The sequence below is a fragment of the Nuphar pumila genome, chromosome 5, assembly GCF_984573655.1.
Source record: "Nuphar pumila chromosome 5, dmNupPumi1.hap1.1, whole genome shotgun sequence".
Taxonomy (NCBI): Eukaryota; Viridiplantae; Streptophyta; class Magnoliopsida; order Nymphaeales; family Nymphaeaceae; genus Nuphar; species Nuphar pumila.
The window spans coordinates 37,510,116-37,535,210 of record NC_143253.1 but is presented as its reverse complement, the minus strand read 5'-3'; the positions used below and the strand labels follow the sequence as shown (position 1 = coordinate 37,535,210).

The 25,095-nt window shown below is 44.1% G+C and overlaps 1 protein-coding gene across 3 annotated transcripts in view; it reads right to left on the bottom strand.

The window, feature by feature from the left end:
• Window positions 1-25,095, bottom strand: part of LOC149837378 (P-loop containing nucleoside triphosphate hydrolases superfamily protein) — a 227,338-nt gene that overhangs the window by 15,535 nt on the left and 186,708 nt on the right. The gene's annotated exons all lie outside the window — the stretch shown is intronic.

Sequence of the window (25,095 nt, the reverse complement as noted above, 5' to 3'; positions counted from 1 at the left end):
CCCCCTACACTTGTTCTTTTCGCGCAAGAGTCGTTCGGCCTTGCCCCAGCCTTATGTATTGGAGAAGTCGAGTCTTCTCCTTGTTTTTACTTTTGTCTTGATTGCATGTTAATATTGCATATTTGCAGTTACGATGGATTTCGCTCGCGCTCCGCGACCCAAGCCGTCAATCGTTTACACCCGCAGACGCCAGCAAGCTTGCAACTCTCCGAGGTAGGAGAAGATTGCACGGAAGACTTGGACAAATGAATTAAGTTCAACTAACTAAAAACGACCATTAAATAAATATATATACAAATATATATATATATATACATATATATATATATATATAGACTTAACTCAAGGACGCGGTTTCGCAAACCTTGCCCTTTACTTTCTGTTGTGTCTTTTACCTTCTGTCAGTCTTTACTTGCCATCGCGCATCGTGTCGAGGTTTTGCGTTGCACTTCTGCTTACCGTCGTTACTTTGTTGTCACGCTTTGTGCCTAGGCTCTTGCTTTTGCATATGTATTGTTATTGCGTTGCTATTGCAGATGACGTGCAGGTTTTCGCTCCTTGCGTATGCCTTAAAGGCATCCTCATGGAGGATGCGAGGGGCATTCACCACTCTCTCTCTTGCGACAAGAGTTGAGTTGGGAGCTAGCGTTACATCCTCGTCTAAGGAGAGGGATACCTCGCAAGGATCCTGACTCTTCGAGTACGCAGTCCTGCAGACGAGTTAGGGTTCGAGCGAACTTCTTAGCAGGGGTTTTGTTGAGAAACCTGTATCCCGTCTATCGAGGCCGGTATCGAGTCATGCGAGGCATGTAGATACCCCGATAGCGGATGAGATTCTAGAAAATCGCATGCATAATGTTGGCACAAGCTACTGGTTGTTTCAAAAGACAAAGAATGTCAAAAGTAAAGTTGATAAACATTACATCCTTGTGAAACACTCCTGTTGAGGCTTCTATTGATGAGCGATACCTCCTTCATCCTAAAGTACTTGTAATCGTGCACTACACGCTAGTACTGCGATGATCGGATGAGACGGTCGTGCGACCTCGAATAGTGCTAAATGCACAATGCTGTAATCACATCAATGGCCTCACATTCGCCTTCACAGGCAAGATGCTCAAGTGGTTTAAAGACCACATCATAGAATGGGTCGTTAGTTAAGATACCCCTAACGCACCCATTCGCTTCTTGTTATCTGTCAAGAGAGAGGACAGAGCGGTACAAAACTCCAATGGACAGGTTGTTAACAACCACCCCACGGGCAATGATCTGACCTCCCCAGTCATTGGAGTTAGGGGAAAGGGGCTACAATAGTTAGCTCAACACTTCTGCAGAAGTTGGATGCATCCGTGGCACTGCTTATCAGCCTTTGGGGAATCCTCTCTCGGCTAAAGCCATCCCTTTAGGAGCGGACTCAACTAGCTATTCGGGTTATTGAAAATACATAGAATAACAGACGCCCGAACTAGTCTCAGTTGTTTCTACGTTTTGCCTGCGCGTACCCGCAGGCCAGTAATATCGAAACATAAAGTCTGTTCACACTGGTTGTTGGGTCTTGAGATTCGCTTGCACTACTTATTCGTTTGCACTAACGCGCTTGCACTACTTATTCGTTTGCACTACTTATTCGCTTGCACTACTTATTCGTTTGTACTACCGCGCTTGCACTATTTATTTGTTTGCACTATCGCACTTGCACTACTTATTTGTTTGCACTACTTATTCGCTTGCACTACTTACTTGCTTGTACTACTTACGCGTTTGCACTATTTACCTGCTTGCACTGCTTACATGTTTAACTGCATATCTGCTTTAAACTGCGTAACCTGCTGAATTAAATGTACATAATTCAGTTTCCTGTAGTCTCCCTTGTGCACCTACTAGTTTTTCGCGAAACTAACACATTCTATGGGTGCAGGTGATTATTAGGTACACCACGGGCGATGGCGCAATGGCAAGATGACTCCAAGACTTTCTTCTTCCTGCTCTTAACTCGCGTCCTGGATGTTTGGGGGTTTTGTAACGGATTTTCCTTGGGATATCCGAATTTTATACTATTTGGAGAACTTCTTAAATGAAAGTGGCTTTTCCAAGTGTTTGCAAGTAGCATAGGTTGTGCGCTTTGGTTCTTTTAGCTAGCGCGCCCAAAGTTGTCAGCTTGCCTTTCTGAAATTAACAAAAGAATAGTCTTCCCCTGATTTCATAAACCATCTCTGAAATAAAGAGATTTCTTTTTAGTCCCTTGTCTATTTTTTCTGAAAGGTTTGCAAGTTTGAAATTTTGGGGCGTTACAACTTGGTATCAGAGCTAAGGGAAGCAAGGATTCTTGACTATTGAGCATCCGCATCGCGCTGTGAGTATACTTTTCCTCTTGCTTTGTAGGTGTATTTTTGTCTTGTTAAGCTAAGTGACTTGACACGTTCTGCTCATGTACCAGCATTGCTCGGTTTTTATAAACTACTCATGTTAAGCATAAATAGTACTTATGTTTTGGCTTCTATTTTGAGCTCCCTGAAATTTCTAATTATTGGTATTCCTTGTTTACCTCAAGGATGGTAAGAAACTCGAATGAAGAGTCTGCTGACGAATGGTTAGATCAGCAGGGATTCGTGATAGATTCCCTAAGTTCCTTGGCAGCGGCTATGCGAGACCAGATTCGTTCCCAAAGGGAACCAGCGCCCGTTCCTGAGCCGAGCCCGCATACCGCAGTGACGTATGAGAAATTTCTGAAGCTTGACCCCCCGACCTTCGACGGCAAGCCCGACCCAGACATGGCCGATAACTGGGTGAAGGAGGTGGAACGAGTGTTCGAGGTCTTGTCAGTGCCTGATGACAAGAAGACGTTATTCGAGACCTTCAGGTTGAAGGAGAATGCCTGCAGTTGGTGGGACATGGCCCAGGGTATGCAGTTTCCGAGAATTTCACCCATCCCTTGGGAAGCTTTCTGAACGGCTTTCTTGGAGAACTACTTCACTCCTCATGCGAGGGAGAGGAAGAAGGTGGAGTTCTTGGAGCTCAGCCAGGGCAATTCGAGTTTGACGGATTATATCGCCAAATTCCAGAGTTTGGAACCCTACTGCCCCAACCTGTTCGCGGATGATCGCGAGCAAGCAGGAAAGACGCCACAACCGCATGTGAGCGGTCAAAGGAGGGCGTCGGGATGCGTTTACACCTCCAAGGCCGAGCAGTTGACCAAGGGCGACCGAGTGCAAGGTACCATTTTTGTCGCTAACCAAGCGACTTGTGCTTTTTAATTGTGGTGCCACACACTCTTTTATTTCAGTAAATTTTCCCGAGTTTTTGCACATACTTGTAAAACCCTTGCATAATACCCTTGAAGTGTATAACCCGATTGGGAAAAACACTTTGCGCGGCGTACGTATCAGAGTTGGACCTAGTCTTGGTAGATCGGCATTTACCGGCTTGTGCTATCCTGCTAGTGATGACGGAATTTGATGTCATCCTAGGCATGGATTGGCTTCACAAATATCATTCCAAAATGTTCTGCCAAGATAGCAGAATTGTCTTATCTCCACCAGGGATGCCCAAGGTGGAATTCAAGATCGTGAAACCCGTTCGGGGGAGCAAGTTGATTTCGTCGCTAAAGGCGCAGAGCTACCTGAGGAAGGGATGCACTGCATTTTTGGTCAGTGTCATCCAGTCTGAGCCGACGCGAGTCCCGATGAGAGACTTGGAGGTTGTTCGAGATTTTCCAGACGTCTTCTCAAAGAACTGTCAGGCCTTCCTCCACCTCGCGAGGTGAAGTTCAGCATCGAGTTGCTGCCGGGTACTGCGCCAATTTCTAAGGCTCCATATCGGATGGCGCCAACCGAGCTCGAAGAGCTCAAGAAGCAGTTGCAGGAGTTGATGGATCAGGGATTCATCAGCCCCAGTGTCTCACCCTAGGGAGCTCCTGTCTTGTTCGTGAAAAAGGACAGATCATTGCGTTTGTGCATCGATTATCGGATGCTTAACCAGGCGACAATAAAGAATAAGTACTCGCTGCTACGCATCGAGAATCTATTCGACCAGTTGCAGAGGGCCAAGATCTTCTCAAAGATTGACCTTAGATCTGGGTAGCATCAACTCAGAATTAAGGGAGATAATATCTCCAAGACGGCCTTCCGGACCAGGTATAGGCATTACAAATTTACGGTCATGCCCTTCGAACTCACTAACGCTCCTGCAGCGTTTATGGATCTCATGAATAGGGTGTTCAAACCTTTCTTGGACACCTTCGTGATTGTGTTCATCGACGACATCCTGGTGTATTCCGATAGCTGGGAGCAACATCATGAGCACTTAAGAGTTATTCTCGAAACCTTGTGAAAGGAGCGTTTGTTCGCTAAGTACTTTAAGTGCGAGTTTTGGCTCGAGGAGATCATGTTTTTGGGACATGTCATCTCCAAGGTGTGTCCGTGGATCCAGCGAAAGTAGAGGTCGTACTCAGTTGGCAGCAGTTGAGGAATGTTCGTGACATCCGGAGTTTTCTTGGGTTAGCCGGGTATTACCGAAGATTTATCTAGGACTTTTCTAAAATCTTTCTACCCTTGACGAAGCTCCTGAAGAAAGAAGATAAGTTCGTGTGGGACAACATGTGCGAAAGCAGTTTTCAGGTGTTGAAGGAACGTCTTACGACTGCTCGTATTTTGGTCTTACCTTCGGGTCAAGGCAGCTTCGTGATTTACACCGACACTTCCGGGATAGGCTTGGGTTGCGTCTTAATGTAGAACGATAGAGTGATCGCCTATGCATCGCGCCAACTTAAAATACATGAGAAGAATTATCCGACTCATGATTTGGAGTTAGCAGCGGTGGTCTTCGCATTGACGATATGGCGGCACTATTTGTACGGGGAGCGGTTCGAGGCTTTTACAGATCACAAAAGCCTAAAACATTTGTTCTCGCAGAAGGAGCTAAATATGAGGTAGCGGCGATGGCTGGAATTCCTCAAGGATTACGACTTTACCTTGTCCTACCACCCAGGAAAGGCGAACGTCGTGGCCGACGCTTTGAGCCGCAAGTCTCCCTGCGTTTCAATTAACTTGTTATCGGGGGGTGAAAGCTGGTCGAGGATCTGATATCATGGAAAGTGTTTGCGGTCACTCAAGATTCGATCAGGCTATCCAGCATGGTAGCTCAACCTGAGCTATTGTCAAAGATCTTTGTCAGTTAGAAGATCGATGCGCAATACGAAAAGCTGAAGGCTCTAGCGCAGCGGGACGATACCCCCTTCTGTCTGAGTGAGGAAGGAGGTGTATGGCACAAGAATCGTCTCTGAGTGCCAGAAGATCCTATTTTGAGAGATGAGACAAGTCCAAGTACACAATTCACCCGGGTGGCACGAAGATGTTCAAAGATTTGCAGCGCAGATATTGGTGGAGTGGAATGAAGCGGGACGTAGCCGAGTACGTTTCAAAGTGCTTGACTTGCCAACAGGTTAAGATCGAGCACCAGCGACCAGGCGGATTGATGCAGCAGATGAAGATTCCACAATAGAAGTGTGAAGACATCACGATGGACTTCATCATCGGTTTGCCGAGAACGCGGAGGAAACACGATGCGATTTGGGTGATCGTGGATTGACTCACTAAATTGGCGCATTTCCTCCTTATACAGCTCAGTCAGTCACTGGACAGCTTGGCAGACTTCTATGTCAGGGAGATTGTGAGATTGCATAGTGTTCATGTGTCAATCATCTCCAATCGTGACCCGAGGTTCACCACCAGGTTTTGGGGGCAGCTGCAGCTGGCCCTGGGCACGAAACTAAAATTCAACACCGCCTTCCACCCTCAGACCGACGGACATTCTGAACGCACGATTCAGACTTTGGAGGACATGCTGCGAGCTTGCATGATGGACTGGAAGTGAGAATGGGACTCTCATACCGGGTTGGCAGGATTCACGTACAATAATAGTTATCATGCGAGTATCGGTATGGCCCTGTACGGGAAGCCTTTTTTATCACCTGTTTACTGGAACGAGGTTGGTGAACGGACGCTAGATTCACCTATAGTGCTACAACACTATACTCAGCCAGTGCAGATGATCAAGGAACGTCTACGTACCGCACAAAGTCGACAGAAGTGTTACGCCGATCGTCGACGTAGAGAGCTTGTGTTCTCAACGGGAAATATGATTTTTGTTAAGGTATCTCCTACCAAGAGCGTTTTTCGGTTCGGGAAGAAGGGAAAGTTGAGTCCCCGATTCGTCGGACCTTTTGAGATCCTGAATCAAATCGGTGAGGCGGCTTACCGTGTTGCGCTGCCTCCTCAGTACGCTCAAATCCACAACGTCTTCCACGTATCTATGTTGAGAAGGGACATTCACGACCCATCGCACATCATTCATTATGATAATGTGGATATCCGAAAAGACTTGACGTTCGAGAAAAGGCTTGTGGCAATCATTGATCGTCGAGACCAAGTGCTCAGATCAAAAACGATCTCTCTTGTAAAAGTACGTTGGCAACACCATGGAATAAATGAATGTAATGGGAGCCTGAGTCTGATATCAGGGAAAAATACCCTGACTTGCATTTTGACCAATACATGCAATAGAAATTTCGCGGACGAAATTATTTTTAAGGAGGGTAGGATGTAATAACCTGGGAAAAAAAATTAACCTTGGATTCGGATCACATCCGGACTCAGACCCGACCCGGACCCAACTGAGGCACCGCCTCTGTTACCTCTTAAAGGTAACGAGGCCGAAGGGGGGAGGTTTGCGAAACCCCTTCCACCCCGACACTCTTGTCTTTGTCGCCCCCTCGTCTCTCCTGACTCCCATCTCTCTCCTCTAAGTTGTCGAGCACCACCACCGACGTCGACGACCTCCCGTCTCTCGTGAGCTCCTCTCCGGTAGCCTCCCCAGGTACGCACCATCGCCCCTCTCCTCCTCTTTCGTCTGTCTCTATCTCTCTTTCCCCCTCGTTTCCCTGTTACGCATGGAGGGGGGCGAGCCACCTCCCTGCTGCCCTAGATCGCAGAGGAGGGGCAAAGCCCCCTCTCTGCGACCTCTTTTAGCGAGGGAGGGGCGAAGCCCCTCCCTGTGTCGTGCAGGGTAAGGGAGGGGCCGATTCCCCTCCCGGTGCCCTTTGGTTGCAGGGGTGGGGCCGAGCCCCTCTCCCTGCATCTTCGTACGGCAGTGGAGGGGCTGAGCCTCCTCCCTGCCTCTTGTTCCTCTAAGAAACCAACAGGGGCCTTTGGTCCCTGTCTCGTTTCCCTGCTAAGCAAATCGACAGGGGCCTTTGGCCCCTGCCTCCTCTCCCAAAAGCCGCAGGGGGGTTGTTGGCCACTGCGCCTCTCTTTCTCTCTGCTTATTTTCCTGACAGGGGCCATCGACCCCTGCCCCTTTTTGTAATGAAAAGAGGCGGAAGCACCAATAGAGCAAAAGGCACTCTTTAAGAGTGACCACTAGAGCCAAGAACACAAGCACTAAAAAGTGCACACACAAAACTCTCAAAAGTAAAAATGACTCAAAGTCATAAGTTGGATATTATTAAAGAAAGGAAGAGAAGGGTGAAAACCCAATACATTTACAAGGGGGAGCCTCCTCTATATATAGAGGAGGAGAGCTTAAAGGAGGACCATAAAGGGGGCTCCCTTCTAGTCGTTGGGAGCCCCAACGGTCATAAATATGACTGTTGGGGCCCCAACGACTAGATTGGTGGGGCCCCTTATGGTCCTTTAAAGGTCAAACTGAAAAAGTAAAAGGAAAAAGGAAAAAGGGGAAAAGAAAGAAAAAAGGAAAAAAAAAGGCAAAAAGAAAAATACATGTGGATTTACCAAAACACCCCCATCGGGTTTTTGGTTTGTACAAAAAAAGAAAAAAAGAGATATTATGTATATATACATATATATATATACTTATATATATACGAATGTATATATATAAGTATATGTATATATATATATTTATATATACATAATTTAACACTTTTTACTATTCTAGCAAGGGCTATCAGCCCCTGCCCTTTTTTGCTATCCAAGCAGGCCCCTGCCCTTTTTGCTTGCCAGCAGGGGCCGATGGCCCCCTGCCCTTTGTGCACGAGTCTATACCCTTGGCCGACAGGACCAGGTAAATTTCGGAAACTACATTGTGATGGTGATAGATCATTGTAATGGTTGGTCTTCAACGAGGGATTTCTAGTAAGCGTGAGTCATTAGCTCGCGTTGACTACGTCCCTACCCCTTTATCTTTTCCAGCAGGGGCCGCCCTGCCCTTTGTACCTTTCTAGACGGGGATGAAGTGTAACGCCCCGAAATTTAAACCCAGATTTTTGAGGATTTTTTTTTTTAAGCGGAAACAACAAATGATTCCAGGGTTAAGTATTTCAGAACGATACAGGAAAGTAAAAAGCAACCCACACCATTTATTTTTATTTCAATAATAATAGAATCCAAACAGAGTTTATCACATCATTAGTCTTAAAACAAAAATTTCAATCAAAAAGCAATTAGGACCGCCAGGGAACAAATAAATCCAGTCATAGTCAGCGCCTCATCCTGCTTCGCTCATGGACTACTCTGAGCCTGAAAATGATAAAAATTATAGGAATTAGACTACCACGTCTAAGTAGGAAAACTGTAATTATTCTTGCAAGTAGATCATGTGTCAGGTGTGTGATGTGGGTGTCGTGTTTGATTTTCAGTCTATACCTAACACATAAAGAATTTGATACAACAGCAATAACAGACATATATCTAAATAGAAAGGTAGATTATGTAACGCTTATACTTAAGCACAAAACATTTTATGCAACTACAACCATTAAGCAAGGTATTAAGCAATTAAAGCAGAACTTACACTAACATGAATAGCATCTATATAACATCCATAATATGAATTCAAATAACTAATATATACACAGTTTAGGATTGTCGTTTCATCATAAGCACCGAATATAAAGCATGATGAAAGAGTATGCAATTGTCTCTTTAATGACTCTAACACAGTGATACCTAACTGTTCTAGTTGATGTTTATCTTTTCTTATCCCGCGGGTACACACGGGCCAAGGCAACCATCACAGAAGAGAACGTTCGGGGGTATATTATTCAAGGTTGTTTTATTAACCCGAACATTCTAACTGTGACTGAAAATCCCAAGGGAGCGGCCAGTGACCGAGAGAAACTCCTAAAGGCCAAAACCAAAACAGGATGCATCCCTAACTTCTGCAGAAGAACATGGAACTACCACCTAGGACACAATTGGTAGTCCGGTTCCCCCGACTCTGAGGACTGGGACCAACAAGTCGCTTTACGCTCGAAACTAAACATGTCCCCAGAGTTTTGTACCACCTACCCTCTCCAAGGTAAGCCTGAAACTGAGTGGGTTACTCTTTTTATTTAAATTTATTTTCCGAAGCACAGGGCATTTCCCCAACTTCCTTCTACTACCACGGCAGTAGAATTCCCATCCTTAGTTTATTTACCCGGGTATAAAACCATCACAATCCTTTGTTATATTTATTGCATAACCCACCCAAAGTGCTCTGGTGCCTCTAAACCAGTCAAGCACGGATGTTAAAATTTATGTGGTTGTTAACCCTTTTTAACTTGAGTACCAAGGTAAAGCCCTCAAGTACCCAGCTTGGTGATTCACATGCCAGCCTTAAACCATAACAACCACACATAAATGAAAATTTATTCTTATTTATCAATCACTAACATGGTTTTCTTAAACTAAAAGAGTGGTTACAACTCTCTTTGACTGGAATCGTCATTAACTTAGCTCGGCCCTTTATAAGGATCAATGGTGATAAAATTTACTAAAATAATAATTGGCACATTCACAAACCCACTATTGATAGTTCCTTTATAGGAACGTGAGATTTCTATGCATACTATTTACAACATGTAAAAGGGGAAATAGGCATCTCCTAAAGATCTCGAACTAATTACAATGGTTGAAACTAACATATGCAGTGTCTATAGCCAATATACCAAAACAAATCCTTTCGATGTACATCACCAGACATGCCGCAAATAATAGAGTTTGTAACTTATTCTACCTATTTCAGTTATACAACACAGGAATTCAAAAATAAAAATCCAATATGAATCACTCAGCCATTCTACTATATCCCACAGATTAACTAAGTGAAGTACAGTACGGTGTGTTACACCGAAAATAAAGGAAAGAACCAAGAATTTATTTAGCCGCATGAAATAAACACCCCTATTTTTTTTTTTAGTTCAGCCCTCATACAGCATATACATCAAACAGTGGTTTCAGTCATTCTACTGCATTTTACAGGATTATTAAGTATTAAACATGTTGTATTATGCAGAACCAACAAACAAAAGAACAACTACTGGACATATACAAGACTCAAACATGGGCAGCACCTGGTTTTATCATAAGTAATTCAAACTAAAAACACAGGCTTTAAACATGCATTTACATTGATTAATCATATGAAAACAAATGTCCAGACCCTTATGGTATTCAAGCATGGTCATACGTGTACAGACTGTATGCCAGTCTACCCGAATGCATCATTTCTGTTACCGAAATTTTTCCAGAACATAGTACACCAACCCTCATGATCCCCATTCCTCTAACATAGACAGCTCAGAGAGGCTGCATATTACAGGTCATATACTGATGTAAAAACCTAAAACTTCCTACCTGTTAATCCAGTTACACATAACCAAAAGAACTTGTAACAATTTAATAGAATACAAATGAACATTCAAAATTATCATACCAAGGGCGTGGCTAACCTCTTTATGTATATTTTCTTTTGTGAGAAAAAAAAACAAAACTTAATTTCTCTTACCCAACTACAAACTGAATCATACTAGGGGAATAATTTACAACTTTTCCCTATTATAACCCATTCTGCCCCATTTCGATAGGTTACACATATGCAGACCATAATTTAGTTCAAAGAATAATCATGTAACAAGGATTTCCAGAATTTTTCTTTTTACTTTTCAGCATAATCAAAATTACATCATACAAATAAAAAAACTATTTGCATAACACTGAATACAGGTTTCATAACAATGTAAAGATCTGGGAAGATAAACCCCAGATTCCCAGTTTAGATTTGGGCTTTTATTTTTTTATTTATTTATATTTTTTTTTCAACAATCGAGATCCCCCAATTTAGTTGATTTGGGGTTAATCGGACCACCCTTCATACTTGACCCCAAACTCCCAAGAAACAATCAGGGAGATCTACTCACGGACATTGCGTTTGTAGAAATCCCCAACTGTCCCCACGCCACTCGTGATTTGGGGATGTTCTTTTCCCCACTCACTCACACCCCGAGCACGCGAGCTACCTACACAGAAAAAAAACAGTAACCTACCATTATCCGGCGAGGTTGTTGCGGCATCCACGAGAGGAGGTCGGTCGGCTTGGACAGCACCACCACCGGAGAGGTCGGTTGCGTCTCCTGACACGGCTTCAAATAGCAGGCCCGAGCTCGGGGGAGGGGAATCCGAGGGTTAGAGAGAGAAGAGAGAGAAAGGGGATGGCGAGAGAGAGAGGAAAGAGGGTTCGGAGGTTTCCCCCCCCTTTGTAGGAGGGTGGCCTTCCGAAAAGGAAGGAAGCCCGGCGGCTGCGGTGTGCTCCCCCACCTCCCATCTCCTTATGTGTTAGGGTTCAGCTGAACCCTAACACCCGATATCTCAGGGGAGAGGGTTTCCCCTCTCCAAATCTTTTTTATCGGGCAACCCATATCGGGTTGCCCTTTTTAACCCCTCTTTTCATTTAACAGAGTGTGGGTCGGGTCCGGGTCCGAACCACGACCTCCGATGCCGGATCCGATTGCGGTTTGGATTCGGGTCGCATGGATACAGTGGATCCAGGGGTTGGATCCACTTGGGTCCAACAGTGGTTTTGAAAAATCTAATTTCTTAGATATTTATTTATATAATATTACTAAAATACTCTAATATGCGCATTTTTCTTTTGGATCCAATAACGGATCCTAAGCCCAAATCCACATAATTCTTAAGTTTTAGTATAAAATTTGTGGTTGTTACATCCTTTCCTCCTAAAAAAAAAAATTGTCCTCGAAATTTACTTGTCGGTGTTTACCCGAACAGCTCGGGGTATCTTTCTCGCATATTAGCCTCCGGTTCCCACGTGCTTTCATCGATGCCATGGTGTTGCCATCTCACCTTAACGAGAGGAATGGTCTTTGATCTCAAGACTCGCTCACTTCGTTCCAATATCTCCACTGGTTTTTCTTCCATTGTTAGGTCTTCCCTTATATCTACGTCCTCATATTGGATGACATGCGACGGATCTTGAAGATATTTTCTTAACATAGATACATGGAATACGTTATGTATCTGAGCATATTGAGGAGGTAGGGCTATACGATAGGCCGTTTCTCCAATCCGTTCCAAAATCTCAAAAGGTCCGACATATCTGGGACTCAATTTTCCTTTCTTACCAAAACGAAACACACTTTTGGTGGGTGATACTTTCACAAAGACCCGATCCCCCACATCAAAAGTGAGTTCCCTGCGCCTTTGATCTGCATAACTCTTTTGTCGACTCTGGGCTGTGAGCAGTCTATCTCTTATCATCTTGATCTATTGGGTGTAATGTTGTAACACGATTGGTGATTCTATCGACCGTTCTCCAATTTCGTCCCAATACATAGGCGATCTACAGGGTCTTCCATACAGAGCTTCGAAAGGAGCCATGCCGATACTCGCATGGTAACTATTATTGTAAGCATATTCGGCTAAAATAACATGCTTGTCCCACTCACCTTTCCAATCCAGCATACATGCTCGCAGCATATCTTCTAACGTCTGGATAGTCCTCTCTGATTGTCCGTCAGTCTGAGGGTGAAAAGCAGTACTCAGCTTCAGTTTCGTACCCTAGGCTTGTTGCAACTGACCCCAAAACCGAGAAGTAAATCGAGGATCTCGATCTGATATAATAGAAACTGGTACTCCATGCAGTCGAACAACCTCTCTGATGTATAAGTCTGCTAAGCTCTCGAGGGATTGATTTATTCGTATGGGTAGAAAGTGAGCCGATTTAGTCAGTCGATCCACTATTACCCATATCGCGTCATGTTGTTTCCGTGTTTTCGGCAAACCCACCACGAAGTCCATGGTGATTTCTTCCCATTTCCACTGTGGAATCTCCATTTGCTGCATCATTCCACCAGGCTTCTGATGTTCCACCTTGACTTGCTGACAAGTCAAACACTTCGAGACATAACTTGCGACCTCACGCTTCATTCCATTCCACCAATACCCTCGTTGTAAATCTTTAAACATTTTCGTGCCTCCTGGGTGTATGGTGTACTTGGACCTATGTGCTTCACCCAATAGTTCTTCTTTCAACTTGGGATCACTAGGGACCCAAAGTCGCTTTTTCATCCAAATACTGCCATCTTCTTTGAGTGAGAAATGTGAATTCTCTTGTTGGGATAGTGACTTCAATTTCTCATATTGGGGATCCTCCTTCTGACCTTCAATAATCTTTGTAAGGATCTCCGGATAGGTAGATAAATTAGATAACTTGATACTTCCCACGATATCTGAGAACGGTTTCCAATCAATGAATTCCTCCACCAAATTCCACCCTTTTGTCAAAAGACTAGACAAACTGCAACCAGCTTTTCGGCTGAGGGAGTCAGCTACCACATTTGCCTTTCCTGGGTGATAGGAAATGGTAAAATCGTAATCCTTTATAAACTCCAACCATCGTCGTTGTCGCATATTCAACTCTTTCTGGGAAAACAGGTACTTGAGACTTTTGTGATCCGTAAATACCTCGAATTGTTCCCCATACAGGTAGTGTCGCCATATTTTCAAAGCGAATACTACGGCTGCCAATTCGAGATCATGAGTTGGATAGTTTCGCTCATGAATCTTTAATTGGCAAGAGGCATATGCTATCACCTTACCATTTTGCATTAACACACATCCCAACCCAGTACCTGATGCGTCTGAGTAGACTACAAAACCACCATGTCCTGAAGGTAAAGCCAGCACTGGTGCGGTGGTAAGCTTCTTCTTTAAAATTTGGAAACTCTCATCGCACTTATCTGTCCATTCGAACTTAATTCCTTTCCTCAGAAGCTTGGTCATGGGCATGGCAATCCGTGAAAAGTCTTGAATGAATCTTCTATAATAGCCTGCTAATCCTAGAAAACTCCTGATATCGCTGATATTCTTCGGTTTAATACAGCTTCAACTTTAGCCGGGTCCACAGCGACTCCATCTCGTGATATGACATGACCCAAGAACATGACCTTCTCGAGCCATAATTCGCACTTGGAGAATTTGGCGAACAACTGGTGTTCCTTGAGAGTCCCCAATACGATCCTCAAATGTTCACGATGTTGCTCTACGCTTTCAGAGTATATAAGTATATCATCAATAAAAACAATCACAAAAGTATCCAAGTACGCTCTGAATACCCGATTCATCAAATCCATGAATGCGGTGGGAGCATTTGTCAGTCCGAATGGCATAACTACGAACTCGTAGTGACCGTACCGTGTTCTAAAGGCGGTCTTGGGAATATCCTCGTCCTTGACCCGAAGTTGGTGATACCCAGATCTAAGATCGATTTTTGAAAACACCTTAGCCTTTTGCAATTGGTCGAACAAGTCTTCAATGCGAGGTAGGGGATACTTATTTTTGACTGTTGCTTGATTCAACATCTGATAGTCTATACACAACCTCATAGAACAATCTTTCTTCTTTACAAAAAGAACTGGTGCTCCCCATGGTGACACGCTTGGTCTAATGAAACCTTGTTCCATCAACTCTTGTAGTTGTTTCTTCAGCTCCTCCAACTCTACTGGAGCCATACGAATAGGCGCTTTCGAGATCGGTGTCGTCCCAGGCACCAACTCGATATGAAAATCCACCTCACGCTGTGGAGGTAGTCCAGGCAACTCATCCAGAAACACTTCTGGGAATTCACGAACCACTTCAAGTTCTTCTAATGGTGTGACCTTCGACTCGCAGGAGAATACATTTACTAGGAATGCTCGGCACCCCTGTCGCATATACTTCTGAACCTTTAATATCGATACAATTTGACCCTTCACTGCAGGTCTAGAGAGCCGAAACTCAACCTTTGGCAATCCTGGTCGGAACAAAACCACTTTCCCTTGGCGATAGAGAACATTGGCATAATGTTCATATAACCAATCCATTCCCAATATGACATCATATTCAGTCATATCGAGCAAGATGAGGTCAGCAGGTAAGCTCTGCCCTTCAAGTACAATTATGACATCAGGGATGTAGTTTACACATATCGAATTCGTAAAGCAGAGATAGCAGCTGAATCTCTCAAACCAATGTATTTAGGAAAGGTGTGTCGCAACCTCAGTTCGTCTATCTGCTACAACTCAGATAGCCTTGTTTAGAAGCCTGTGCACGAGTAGGGCGGGGATCCTAGCGAGGTACTTACGTCATCACTAGATCGGCGTTACCTCGCCTCTGATGCGAGACCTAGTTTCTAGGCTTTCTGGTTCAACCAAGATTGTAGCGCCTTCCTTCCTTCGTGAAGGTATTGTTGGATCTCTTACGAGGGATCCATGTTCCTCCTCTTGTAGTTGTACCCTTAGTCACGTACGATATGTTTGGACTACGAAGAGCAGGACGAAAGGTCTATAGTAACCTCTAAGCGTATATTGACACATTAAGCTAAATTCTGTTATGTTGATATTTGCCTAATGGGCAGAATGGTTGCGATTGTCTAAAGGACCCGAGCACGATAAGTTGGAACTTGAATGAATTCACTGTGGGCTTCTGTAAAGCAGAAGCATTGGGATTTCCTACGAGAGATCCATGCCCCTTTCATCGTGGTTGTACTTTTGAACAGGTACGTTGCGTACTACGATGAGTAAAATGAGAGACCTATGTCTACCTCGAACATACAATGGCATGTGTTTAAGATCACAAGAGTGATGTTTCTACCCTCACTACGGATTGACCCCTTTTCATCGTGGTTGCACATTTGAATAGGTACGTTGCGTACTGCAGTGAGTAGGATGAGAAGTGTGTGGTTGCCTCGAACGCGCAATGGCGCGTATAACTCACCTAAATAATAATCATGCGCCTTCACAGGCAAGATGCTCGATTGGGTTGAAAGACCAGAGCATGTAAAATGGGACGGCGGTTAAGAAACCCTCCGTCGTGCTCATTTGGGACGGTTTATCAAGAGAGAGGATGGATGGTACAAAACTCCGATGGACAGTCATTAATGACAATCTCGGGCAAAGATCCGACCTTCCCCAGTCATCGGAGATTAGGGAAAATCCTTCAGGCCACTTCTGCAGAAGTTCGGATGCGCATCCATTGAGCCTTTGTTTGCCTTTGGGGATTTACTCTCTTGGTCACTGGCCGTCCCCTTAGGAAGCAGACTCAGTCAGTCATTCGGGATATAATAAAATACATAGCATAATGGACCCCCGAATCGATCTCGGTTGTTTCTACGTTTTGCCTTGTGCGTACCCACAACGGCCTGCTCAATAATGAGACAAGATATAACTTATACACATGATCATGAGATATGCATGTTGTGACGTGCATTGCTTGCTTGCTTGTTAGCTCAGTAGTTTGGTACGCTAATCGTTGAGCTATGTACGCCTGTCGAGGCGTTACTCTAGTTGGTTAAACTGCTTGCACAGTTCTGCTATGAAATGACTAGCTTCTCATATTAGTCAATTACTTATAATACTAGCATTATGCTAGTTATTGTATAATGTGATATAACTGCTACATGATTGCTTATCATGTGTAGCTTATGAATTGCTTATGATGCAATAGCATGTGTCTTACGATTAATGTAGCTACTTGTCGATAGACTGAACCATATAATTGTACTTGTGTGTATTACGAGTGTTGTTATGAATACTTGTCTTATGCAATTGCTTTGCTTGACTGTGGGATAGAGTTAGTTACTCTTCACCTTTAGAATCTGTGGGATCGTTATAGTTGCTTGTTTAGCACTATGATCTTTCCTGCTCTTGTATTTAGTTGTTTGATTTACTAGAGCTTTGCTTACTCCACAGTACATTTGGTTAGATCTACTAGTCTTGCTTGTTCCTGTTTGAGCTAGCGTTTATCTTGCTTATTGCAGCCTTTGTTCTTTCTTGTCTTTTGCACCCCTACTAGTCTGTTGTGGGACTGACCCATTTCATGGGCAGATGGTGAACATGATATACAGCTTGCGATGGCACGATGACGCGATGTATTCAAGGCAATGCCCTTTCCTGACGTTGCGCTCCTGGGGAAACTTTTGATAGATATGGTATAAAGTTTCTTTGAAAGTATCTCTTCTGATTAGAACTTTGGATTTCTAAAACTGTATTACCAAAACGTGGTTCTTCTTTTCATTTCAATAAAATATGTACTTGAATTGCAAATCGGTTTATAAGGGGAAGTCTGCTTTTGTGTTGTAATGCGCCCAAGGTCTAGGGACTTGCTGTTTTGAACCTGATCTTCCGTTGAACTTCTGTTTTAAACTCTGATAAATGATTGATTTCAAAGCTTTCAAGTCCACGATTTTGGGGCATTACAAGTACTCTCTTATAGACATCTCCCCTTGTAGAAGTGTTAGCGCATTCTTTTGAAGATAATATTTATGAGATAAATCTCTAAACGTGTACATCTTCTCAAGATATTCCCAAGCTTGAGAGGTCTTCTTGAATTTGATGATATTTGCATTGATTCTTGTTTCTGAGGAAAAAATCCAAGAGAGAATCTTAAAAATCCTCATTTTTCATTCCTCATGTTTTTTTGAATATTCTTCAAGAGCTTTGATTCTTTCTTCTCTATCGAGAATTTTGATTTCACCCTCATTAATAATGGTAATTTTTTGTTCCGGTTCGGGAATTGTGCCTTGCACATAGCCCCATAGACCCTTCCCCTTTATGTGAGCCTCCATGTTCCCGGCCCAAACATGATAATTGGATCCATTTAGCTTAAAGATGAGAGCAAAATGAGACTCTTTTTCACCCATTAAGGAGTAAAGAGAGAGGGAGAAATACGCACCAACACAAAATTTAAAACTCTTTCTTGCACAAGATTCTCCCAAAATATTTGAGAAGCAAGCTCCACCACTTCAATCTTCACATATCCAAAGGCACGCTTTTCGAGGCACTCGAAATCAAACAAATCCACGATCTTTTATCACTAATGTGGCTCTGATACCACGTAAAAGTATCTTCAACAAGATACCAAGAACAATATTACAATATTCTTGGAAACAAATGTGAACACGGACGCACAACAAGAACACTTGTGCACAAAGAGCACAATACAAACTCACAAATACGCAAATGTGAACCCAAAAGTCATAAGTTCCACTAAAAGAGCTTGGGCTATAATCCCACAAGCTTAGGAAATACAAAGGGGAGAGCCCCTTATTTATAGAATGCAAGAGGCCTTGGAGGGGTCCAACGTCTACATGGTTGGGCCCCCAAGGCAAGTCAAAGTCAAAAAGAAAAAAAGAAAAAGACAAAAGAAAAGAAAAGAAAAGAAGAAAAAAGAAATTACATGCATATTCAAAATGTGAATATGCATAAAAATAAAAGGAAATACCTAAACTACCCCTATGGCTAATATTGAGAAAAATACATATTTTATATATATAAGTACTATATATACATATACATATATATAGTATATGTAGTACTTATTGTATATATAAAATATGTATTGTATTACAAGATTGCGATACATAATTTAACAATGGGTACAGGTGATGATTATGTCGATACAACTAGCGATGGCACGATGACGTGATGGTATCAAGATGAGACTCTTTTTCTGATGTTTCACTCCTGAGGACATTTCTGTAATTTTGCATAAGGGTTTCCTTGAAAATTCCTCTTTTGTATAAACTCTAAATTATTAAAACTGCATTTTTAATATATTTGGTTTTGAATGTACAGTGTTTCAAATCCGTTGTGTAAAGGAAAAGTTTCACAAGCAATGCGCCTAAGATCCATCGACTTGTTATTTCAAAAATAACAATTTTCGTTGAATTACTATTTAAAAACTCTGATAAAGGAATGATTACAAATGTAACGCCCCAAATTTCAAACTTGCGAACCTTTTCAAAAAAACAGGCAAGAGACTAGAAATATTTCTTTCCTTCAGAGTTTGTTTATGAAATCAGCGAAAGATTTTTCTTTTGTTAAATCAGAAGACAAGCTGACAACTTTGGGCACGTTAGCTAAAAGAACCAAAACTCACAAAATTAGGGTATCCTAAGGAAAATCCGATACAAACCCAAAGCGTCCAGGACGCGAGCTAAGAGCAGGAAGAAGAAGTCTTGAAGTCATCTTGCAATCGCGTCATCGCCCGTAGTGTACCTAATCATCACTTGTACCCATAGAATGAGTTAGTTTCGCAAAAAACTAGTAGGTGCACAAGAGAGACTACAGGAAACTGAATTAAGTTCATTTAATTCAGTATGTTGAGCAGTTTAAAGTAGATATGCAGTTAAACAGGTAAGCAGTACAACAAGGTAAGCAGTGCAAACGGGTAAGTAGTGCAAGCGAGTAAGCAGTGCAAGCGAGTAAGCAATGCAAACGGGTAAGTAGTGCAAACGAGTAAGTCATGCAAACGGGTAAGTAGTGCAAACGAGTAAGCAGTGCAAACGTAGCAAGACGATTCATTTAATCGTAAGCTATGAACTACCACACAACAAACTTGTTCTCGTTCCTAGACTAGGGGTCTCTGCATCTAATCATTATCAGGACATCGTTTGTCGCTCTCACTATTTCTAACAAACTCTTTGTCCTGAACAACCTTAAACTATTCCCATCTGTCAAGACCTTACGCGGCCACCTGTCACCTGTTATGACTCACTAGGGCGTCATACTTTCTCAGAAAAGCCCACCCTTCCGTAGAAGGTCCAAAATATGATCATGATCTAAAATCGCTAAAGATCTTATTCTCGCATCTGAGTCCTGCATGTAATCATGCTAAAACAGAAAGTCAAACTATATATTTATAATTGGCTATCTCAAACAATCTCAGAAGATCATCACAGCTCACCATAACTTTTTATGGTAAGCAAAAACACAAGATCCACGTCAGATCGCTCGATCTGGGAGATATACGACCAAACAGGGAATTACCACCCTAGAGGGTATACCTGGTCTTGGACCATACACTTCCTCACAGGAGTTCACCGTCTTTGCGGCTACCCGTTCGTGGACAATGTACATCCTCACAGCGAAACCTTTGGGAAGTCGGTCCCCAACAAATGCCATATCCAATGAAAATCATTGTGATACACGCATCAATGCAAAATGACCGCTCTTAGGGTCGATAGCCACTATTACAATCAACAAGATCAACGCCGGATTACCTGGTCTGAGAAATGTATAACCTCACAAGGAATTCCTCCCTAGATGGTATACCTGGTCTTGGACCATACACTTCTTCACAGGAGTTCACCGTCTTTGCGGCTACCCGTTCGTGGATAGTGTACATCCTCACAGAGAATCTACCACTCTAGCCGGTTACCTGGTCTTGATCATACACGCTCTCGCAGATAATCCTTTGGAAATTAGGTCCTCAATAGATACCATATTCAGTGATACATGCATCAATACAATCGACTGCTCTGAACAATTGACCGTTCTTGGGGTCAGTAGCCACCAATATGGGCACAAGCATGAATATCAGCAATATGTAGTGTATCACTGCACATGGTAAAACAAAACACACGATCACCCATTCCTCCAATAAAGCTCCATGAACCATGAACATATTATCGCATACTTCCAGCATTTCTTATCACGTGGCATATCAATCACATCACACAGAAACATATAATATTACGCATCGTGTTATTGCCACAAGGAACATTGTAATCCTCAAATAGGACCTCAAAGCATGCGTAAACGATACATAAGAACACGCAGATATGGCAATCCAGTTGATTCTATAGGCGAAGAGTAACTAACTCTATCTGACAGCCAAACAAAACGACTGAATAAGACAAGCACTCCTAACAATGCTCGTAAGACATACAATTACCATCAAAATGGCTCAGTCCATCAGCAAGTAATTAAATTAATCATAAGGCATAAACCCTTGCATCATAATCCATTAATAAGCAATCATACGGCAGCAGTTATATCACAATATGTAAGCAGCTTATAAGACAAGCGGTCACATCAATCCTAGTTGCCACCAGTTTGTAGATTACGAGTTGTATGCAATCACATCAATCATAAGAGATGCAAGCCAACAAGTGCTACGTTACAATAAGCACCAAACAGTTCGACGGTAAAGCAAGTCACATGCTAATATATAGCAACTGGCATAATGCTATTATTATAAGCATTTAACTAGTATCAGAAGCTAGATGTTACTTAGCAAAGAACTGCGTAAGCAGTTTAACAAACTAGAGTAACGCCTCGACATGCGGGTACAGCTCAACGAGTAACATACTGAACTACCAAGCAAGTACGCAATCGACCAGTGTGAACAGACTTTATGTTTCGATATTACTGGCCTGCGGGTACGCGCAGGCAAAACGTAGAAACAACTGAGACTAGTTCGGGCGTCTGTTATTCTATGTATTTTCAATAACCCGAATAGCTAGTTGAGTCCGCTCCTAAAGGGATGGCTTTAGCCGAGAGAGGATTCCCCAAAGGCTGATAAGCAGTGCCACGGATGCATCCAACTTCTGCAGAAGTGTTGAGCTAACTATTGTAGCCCCTTTCCCCTAACTCCAATGACTGGGGAGGTCAGATCATTGCCCGTGGGGTGGTTGTTAACAACCTGTCCATTGGAGTTTTGTACCGCTCTGTCCTCTCTCTTGACAGATAACAAGAAGCGAATGGGTGCGTTAGGGGTATCTTAACTAACGACCCATTCTATGATGTGGTCTTTAAACCACTTGAGCATCTTGCCTGTGAAGGCGAATGTGAGGCCATTTATGTGATTACAGCATTGTGCATTTAGCATTGTTTGAGGCCGCACGACCGTCTCATCCGATCATCGCAGTACTAGACGTGTCGTGCACGACTACAAGTACTCTAGGATGAAGGGGGTATAGCTCCTCAATAGAAGCCTCAACAGGAGTGTTTCATAAAGATGTAATGTTTATCTTTTGAAACAGCAGTACCTTGTGCCAACATTATGCATGTGATTTTCTAGAATCTCATCCGCTATCGGGGTATCTACATGCCTCGCATGACTCGATATCGGCCTCGATAGACGAGATGTGAGTTTCTCAACAGAAAACCTGCTAAGAAGTTCGCTCGAACCCCCAATTTGGGATCACCCGAGATATGCTGAAAAGGCGAACAGAACTAGCCATTCACATCCTTCCAAATGGTTCGATTTGGGGCAGTCTTTGATGCTTTTGCGCAGCTCCCTAAATCTCAAGTCTACTATGCAGGAACTGCGTACGCGAAGAGTCAAGATCCTTGCGAGGTATCCCTCTCCTTAGATGAGGATGTATCGCTCGCTCCCGACTGAACTCTTGTCGCAAGATTGAGAGTGGTAGATGTCTCTTGCATCCTCCACGAGGATGCCTCAAACGTATATGCAATGAGCGAAAACCCGAGCGTCATCTGCAATAGCAAAGCAGTAACAACACATATGCAAAAGCAAGAGCCTGGGCGCGAAGCGCAATGGCAAAGTAAAGACTATAGGCAGGAGTGCAACGCAGAACCTTTGCGCGATGCGCGACGGCAAAGTAAAGGACTGTAGGCAGGAGTGTAACGCAGAACCTTTGCGCGATGCGCGACGGCAAAGTAAATGACAAGGATAGCGAAACTGCGTCCTTGAGTTAAGTGCGTACTCGTATAAATATATATGATATATATAAATATATATATGTGAATATATATTTATTTAATTGTCTTTTTTAGTTAATTGAACTCAATTCAATTGTCCAAGTCTTCTGTGCAATCTTTCCCTACCTTTGAGAGTTGCAAGCTTCCTGGCGTCTGCGAGTATAAGCGATGGACGGCTCGGGTCGCGGAGCGCGAGCAGGATCCGTCGCACAAGCTGCAAAAGTAACAATCTTAGCAAGCTAATACCAAAAATAAAAGGTCAAGGACACTATCGTCGTCCTGACATAAGGGAAGCAGAGGCAGGGGCATCGTGCCCTTGCGTACCTGCCATAAGTGCAAGAAGTACGGGCAGGGGCTGGGGCTGCGAGCCCATACCGACCTGCTGTCAACGAGAAGCAGGGAGGCAGGGGGCTGCACCCCTGCCTGAAGAAGACAACGAGGGAGGCTTTGCCCTACCTGCCAAGAGAGCAAGGAGGCGAGGCCCTTCCCTGCAAGCCACTAAGGGGGAGGCAGGGGGCTTCGCCCCTGCCTGCCAAGTATGCAAAGAGGGCTAGGGGACTCCGTACTCAGCCATCTCTGCAAAAGAGCAGCAACGACGACCCTGTTCCGTCCTGCAAAAAGAGACAAAGACAGGGGATGAGCCCCTATTTGCCAAGCAGAAACAGAACACAGGGAGGGCTCGACCCTCCCCTGAACAATAGAGGGAGGAAGGGGGTCTCGGCCCCTTCCCAGCGAAACACGGAAACAGGGAGGGGGTTGACCCCTTCTGTGCGCAATAAACAAGCAGGGAGGGGCTCGACCCCTCCCCTAACATCAAGGGACCGAGGAGGGGGCTCGACCCCTCCTCCTGCATATTACGAAAGCAGAGGGGGGGGTTGAACCCTCCCCTGCATAGCATGTAGGCTGGGAGGGCTCGAGCCCTTCCCCGCAACAAACAGAGGCAGGGAGGGTCGAACTCCCCCCTACGCGACAAAAGGGGGACAGGGAGGGCACGACCCTCTCTGTGAAAAAGAAGGGATAGGGAGGGGTGTCCACCCTCCCTGTGAAAACAAAAGGGCAGGCAAGGGGCCCAAAACCCCCTGCCAACCCTTCTCGCAGTCAACAGGGGTTGTACCCCTGCCGACCTGTCGGCTAAGTGGCAGGGGGCTCGGCCCCTGCCGACTTACCTAAACAAGAGACAGGTAGAGGAGGCGGGGCTTGCCACCCTGTCGTCCAAGGCACGAGCAGCCCCTCCCCTAAAGCCCTACGCCCAAGAGAAGAGGTGATGCAGGCGGCAGCCCTGCCGCCTGCCGAAAAGAAGAGGGGGGGAAAATGAGGGGAGGTGCTCAGTACCTCCCTCCCTGGCAGACCCAGAGCCACCACGATTGGTGGCTCTGGTCCACCGACCCTTGAAGAGGAGTGTCGAGGGAGACGAAGAGGAGAGAAGGAGAAAAAGAAGTGTACCTGGGGGTTGCCGGCGACGGCGTCGACGGAGGGAACGAAGGCAGTCGACGGCGACAGCAACGGAGGGGGTCTCCGGCGAGTAGAGGGAGCTCCTATGTCAGGGGCTCCTCTGCAAAACCGAAGAGGCACGAGGGTATGGGGGTCGGGTACAGAGGCGTCGCCGGCGAGAGAGAGTCGGGGAGAGAGGACGAGAGAGCAGGAGAGGGGAAGGTGGTGGCCGGCGGCTTCGGTCGTCTGTGACTGTGGTCATTGACGGCTGCGAAGGACGAGAGGAGAGCGAGAGGGTGACAGAGGGGGAGAGGATGCAGAGACAGAGGCGAGAGGGGGAAGGAGGTTTCGAGAACCTCCCCCCTTCATCGCTGTGTGCTTTTAAAAGCACGCAGCGGACTTATCACCTGGGTCCGATCCGAATCTGGCCCGGATCCAAACGATTTTTTTTTACTCGGGTTATTACAACAAAACTTTCAAAATTTTCCTAAAAAGTAACAAGTCCAGGATTTTGGGGGCATTAAAATAGCCGTTGGACTACGTCCAACAACTATATTGCTAGTCAAGTCCTAGTTGGGACTTGACTTGACTAGAATATAATGTCTAGTTCAAAATGAACTAGACAATAAATAAAATTAAAAGAAATAAAAAGGAAAGGAAAAGAGAAAATATATATAATAATATTATTATATTATATTATTATTATATATATTATATATGTTACATTTTAACACAGCCCTGAGCATGGCCATCCTGGAGAAATTCTGAAAAATCCAGTAATATGCCATATAAGGTTTCTTTGCTGTTTCTCACAAGAAATAGGCTCCTAATACATAGACCAAGGAAAATATCAACTTGGCAAGCATGGGATAATCTAACAATTC